The sequence below is a fragment of the Rhineura floridana genome, chromosome 10 (genome assembly GCF_030035675.1).
Source record: "Rhineura floridana isolate rRhiFlo1 chromosome 10, rRhiFlo1.hap2, whole genome shotgun sequence".
Lineage (NCBI taxonomy): Eukaryota > Metazoa > Chordata > Lepidosauria > Squamata > Rhineuridae > Rhineura > Rhineura floridana.
The window spans coordinates 81,702,335-81,708,256 of record NC_084489.1 but is presented as its reverse complement, the minus strand read 5'-3'; positions in this window follow the sequence as shown (position 1 = coordinate 81,708,256).

The window sequence follows — 5,922 nt, the reverse complement described above, 5'->3', positions numbered from 1 at the left end:
GCAGAACAAAGTCTTTCTAGGCCAACATTCTGGATTTTACCCCACCCTCAGCAATAGTAAGCTAGGCAGATACTGTAGCTCTGGCTACTATTCCCAAGCATGCAGAAGGCCCTAGTACTGTTTATCTCCAGGATCCAGGTCTGGCGTCAGCCTCCGGCATCCTCAGGCAGCTGCTGGGCATGGCTAGCCCAAAACGTTTTGCTGCCTGTGTCAGAATAGCAAATGGCACCACACACACACTCAAGTCATGGTGCACAGTAGAACCCAAGCTATTATGGCAAGGTGATTTTGGCACATGAGATAGAAAATCCCACAAGCGTCTGCCCTCCTCCCTGGAAATCAAAATAATAATCAATGAAATAACTACCAATTTGCTGTCCTTTCCTGGTTTCCCAAAATCTGCTGTCTGAGGTTGCTGCCTCACTCTGTCAAATAGGAGGGGTGCCGTCAGAGCCCACCACTAGCACCTGCCCCAGGATCCCCTTTAAACTCTTTCCCCCAGGCCCTTGCTCCCAGCAGCAGGCTCTGCAATGCCCCCCGAACATACCAAGGGCGTCGTGGAAAATGTAAAGGGCAGCTCCCAGCCAACCAGTTCACCTGGAGTGATGATGGTGCCAAATGAGATGGCCAAGGCTCACCCCAGTAGGGTGGGGCACTAGAGGTACCTTGCCCAAGGCCCCCCCAAAGCTGCAGCCAGCCATGCCAGTATCTGGAACTGACAGGTAGACTGCCTCTGTTCAAAGAAGTGAGGCAAGCCCAGGTGGAGCACTGGCATTTCTTATCTCTTTGAATGCAAGATGGTTTATTGCAAGAGGTATTATTGACTGACTAACTGAGAGTGTAGCCAGTGTGGTGTAGTGGTTAAGGTGTTGGACTACGACCTGGGAGACCAGGGTTCAAATCCCCACACAGCCATGAAACTCACTGGGTGACCTTGGGCCAGCCACTGCCTCTCAGCCTCATGAACACCCTATTCATAGGGTCGCCATAAGTCAGAATCGACTTGAAGGCAGTACACAACTGATTGATTGACTGATCTACAGCATTTATATCCCACCCTTTAGACAAAAAGACTCTCAGAGTGGCTTACAAAAATTAGTTCTAAGGTGGTCCCTGCCCTTTGAAAAGGCACAACACACAAGGAAAAAGGAATGGGAGGGAGGAAGAGGAAGGAAAACTCAAGCACAATTTTTTAAAGTTCTTTATTATTATTTATTTATTACATTTATACCCTGCCTTTCTTTTCATGATAGAAACCCAAGGCGGCTTACATATGGTTTCCAGGTGGTTTCCCATCCAGGCACTGACCAGACCTGACCCTGCTTAGCTTCAGCAGGGTGCTGGCCTCATGTGCCGTCAGACGTCATGTGCCTTCAGACCATAGCCTGGGACTGTGTAAAGTTACAAGTCTTAAAGTTACAACTGATGACAGTGGTGGTTCCTGCTGTCTTGGCCTTCAAAAAGAGCAGTCCATCCTCTGAAGCACTCTTCCCTCCAGACCAAACCAGAGCTGGTGACCACATCCAGGGGGACAGGGCAGCACATGACTTCCCCCAAAGAATCCTGGGAACTGTAGCTTACCCCTCAGATGCAGTATCCCTCTGAATACCAGGTGCCGTGGGCCAGCAACAGGGGCAAGCTAGCTAGGAGACGCCCTGCCTGTCAGCTTCCAGATCCATCTAGCAGACTGCCTTTAGGAGCAGAATGCCTGACTTAGGGGACCTCTGTCGGCAACCAGTGAAGACTGGTGCCTGCAACATGGGTGGGGCAGTGAAACCAAGGTGCTTTCAGCACCTTGGACAGCTCCTTGAAAGCTCAGACTAAAACCTGGAGTGGATTCACTGCCCCACTGACATCGGAGCTCTCCACCACTGGCAATATTCCCCATTTTTCACAAGAGGTGACACGGAGTAAGAACTTGGAGCAGGATAAGAAGGGGAGACAAAGAGCACTGGCCTGACCTGCTGCCGTAGAGATGGCGTGCGAAGAAGGGTTATATCAGGGGGCCGACAGTCCCTGCTCGTTACGGAGTGATTTATGGAGAGCTGGAACAAGCTGCACACTCCTTTTGTTTCCATGGCATCATAAAGAATGGATGGGAAGCGACTGGTCCTGTGGTGTTCAGGAGTGGGGTGTGTGTGTTGTTGTTTTCAATGCTACATTGTCATAGCATGGAAATCTCTGGAGAATGCCTGCAGGGCATGAGAACTAGATTGATGGAATGTGCTACCCTGTTAATAGTAGAGAAGGCAAACTTACCCCCCCCCACCTCTCCGGTAATAGCATGCATGCGGATGAAAGCTGCATGGAGCAATGTGCTTTAGCCTGCGTGAACACGGTACCTTTAAAGCACATGCAAAGCTCATTTCCCCTCCCCCCCCAAGAATCCTGGGAACTGTCGTTTACCCCCTCACAGAGCTACAGTTCCCCCACCCTTAACAAACTACAGTTCCCAGGATTCTTTGGGGGACGTCACGTGCATTAAATGTGCAATGTGTATACAGTCTATGAATCCCCGTGTTTTGATGGCAGGGAGCGGTGGGTATCCAGAGGAGAAGGCCTCTTGAGAGAAATTGGGAGCACTGAGGCTTGCAACGCAACTGAGGAAGCTGCTATTATAGTGTTGCTCAGTGTTGTCTGCACTGACTGGCAGCATCTCCCAAGGGTTTGAGGGAGGGGTCTTTCCCAGCCCTACCTGGAGATGCCGGGGATTGAACCTGAGACCTTCTGCATGCAAGGCAGATGCTCTGCCACTGAGCTACGGTTCTGTGCACAGAAGCCCATACCTGCGCCTCACACTCCCTAACCGGGGTGTGGGGAACGTGTTTTCTGTTGTGAGCTGCATTCTCTCTGAGGTAATCTGTCAGGGGTGGCCTGCTGATGGTGGGTGGGGCTGATGTCAGGGGTGGGCAGGGCCAGAGCCAAAACTGGGCAGGGCTTACTAATTTCTCTCTCTCGTTCTGTCACCTCCCCCCTTTTCTCTTTCTTCCACCCCCTTTCCTTACTCTCTGCTGCCCTCACCACCACCAGTTTCCCCCTCTTTGTCACCCTCACAAAATGAGGCCTTCCGTTTATATTTTTGGCAATGCTGGCTGAGGCTGATGGGAGTTGTGGTCCAACAACACCTGGAGGCACACTGGTTGGGAAAGGCTGTATTAAACAAAGTTGCATTAAAAAAAACCAGCACTGTAAATCGTCCATGGAATCAGAAAAAGGAAGGCTCTCCAGTCATTCATACAGAGTCTTAAGGTGCACATAGGGCCTCTTCAGGCTGGGTGGTTTTTTTTGCAGGTATAGCTACATGTTATTGATGCAAAAAATGTGCAGGGTTTGCACTGGACTGCTACACATCATTCCTGTTTATTAGTTGTCCTGCAATGCTTCTCCAGTGTTACAGCATTATCACTATCTGGAGGTACACTCTTGCACAACCAAAGTGGGACAACAAAAAAACTCAGAACATTAGCAGTACAAAAAGTTACAGGATTTTAACTGTTGGACACGCACTGACTGGAGGGGCCCATAGTTCGTACACACGTAGGCTCTTTCAGAAGTTTGCTGAGCAAGCACAGAGGATGGGGCCAACAGGCATGACCTCCCTCTGTGTGCACTCACCACTCCCTTTGCCTGGTCCTGTAGTGGCTAAGGCAGCCCTACTGGTGTTGCACACACAGCCTTGTATAGTATTACCTAATGCACATTTGGAAGACGTTTTGGAATTTCAGTGAGAGTTTGCACTGCTCTACCGCAGTTGTATATTGTTCTTTGCTTAGCCCAGGGACTGACGAAATCCAGTCAGAAACAAGATTGCATGCAATTGTTGCCAAATGAGATCATCCCACTGCCTCCTCCTGAGCAGGCACATAGAGGTTATGTGCTACTCGTGACAACAGGGTGTTGGCATCCAGATTTCCTCATGATTTCACTTCACCTACTCCTGAAGAATAGCTTCTGCACAGTCTGGGCAGGAAAGGAGCCGAAGATAGTCATCCAGGTATGGGGCTAACTCGGAATAGGAATGGGGGACTCAATTTGGTTCCCATTTAAAGCTGAATAAGAACATAACGTGAGAGCATTAGAAGAGCCTGCAGGATCAGGCCAGTGGCCCATCTAGTCCAGCATCCTGTTCTCACAGTGGCCAACCAGATGCCTATGGGAAGCCCACAGGCAGGACCTGAGCGCAAGAGCACTCTCCCCTCCTGCAGTTCCCGGCAACAAATATTAAGACTATGGAGGCAGAACATAGCCATCATGGGTAGTAGCCACTGACAGCCTTATCCTCCATGAATGTGTCTAATCCTCTTTAAAAGTTGGTGGCCATCACGGCCTCTTGTGTGGGCAAATTCCATAGTTTAACTATGGGTTCTGTGAAGTCCTTTCTACACACAGCACATTGTTGTGTATCAAAGCCACACTTTCTGAAACAAGATGAGAAGCGAAACACAGCCATCCTTCGAAATTCGCACTTATCCAACTATGCAAAGCACTTCTCCAACCAAACCACGCTCACAAAAATACATATATTAGGAGAAAATGTGCATAAAAATGAATATATTAGTGAAAATAACATAAACATGCATAATATTAGGATCCATTGCTTGCACAAATATGTACATTATTCCAAACTGCATACAAAAATGTGCTTATTGGGAGAAATTCACTCTAAAATACCAAAGAATTTTCATGAGGATTTTTTAAAACAAAAATCGCAAATTGCTGCAGAAATGTGGGGCATTGACTTTAAGAATGGCAAAATGAGAAATGAACTGTAATGGACAGAATTTTCCATCCCTAGCTCTGAAGTCATAGATCTGAATTCCTACAAGAACCTGGCATCTTAGGGATATTCCCAGCCCCTTCTCGGAATGTACTTCCCTGTCACTTTCCTTATCGCAAAAAGGCTGATCTTTTGGAAAACCAAGAGACCTGGTTAAAGAAAACAGAAATGGATAGAGTCACCCATCCCTATTCAGGAGATCCAGTCACAAATCTACCAGGGTCAACAATGGTTTGGCCTTTAGCTACAGGATCAATTTGGCCCAAATTAAAAAGTTTAAAAGCAATTACGTGTCGAGGGAAATTCAAAGAAAATATATCATTTAATGCCAGAATTTTTTGGTGTAATGGTCCTTGGAGAGGAATCTAAGGCGGTGTCAGAGAGGGATCCGATTTAGCTGGAGATTTGGGGACATTTCTGCAACTTTTAAAATGTTTCAGATCTTGAATGGATGGTGTGCTCCTGATTACTGCATATGGCATAACCAAAAATAAAACAACATTGTAGTGAATGAATCCCAAGGACCTGGAGTATCATGCAGGATTAGGATGTTGCAAGCCTAAATTGAAAGTGCAGAACAACTTCTGCTGGGATCAAGCCAGTTCCTTTATCAGCCGACAGAATGCTTTGCCAACAGAAGTGAACAGCTAACAGGGCAGAGGGGAAGGAAATGCAATTTGAAGATAAAAGTCTTCTGCTTCACTTTAAGATTTTCCTCCTCTGGTACCAGAAAGGATTTTTTTTTAAATGACACAGTAGATTTCAGTCTGGCACTTGCTCCATCAAAGGAACAGTTTGTTTTTTGGCCAATATGTTAATGGGATGCCTCCCAGGGCTAACTTTAGCCAACAGCTTATGCAAAATGGACTGTGCCATGCCAGCTACAATATCAATGTTCTGCTCTGAGTTATATATGTGTCTGGGCCTGCACACATCTGTGGACAGATAAAAAGCACATCCACACATCATCTGTGTGTGAGTGCATGTGTGCATGTGAGCCTTGAGAATGGCACAGTTGTCTGGATGCAAGGCCTGATCCAGCTGGAGGCAAGAATTTTGCTGCAAGATAGATGCATGTTTCTAGCTGGATGGGGAACGGTGCACTGTGACTGATGCTGCTCATGTGCTCCTCTCGTCAATCCAAG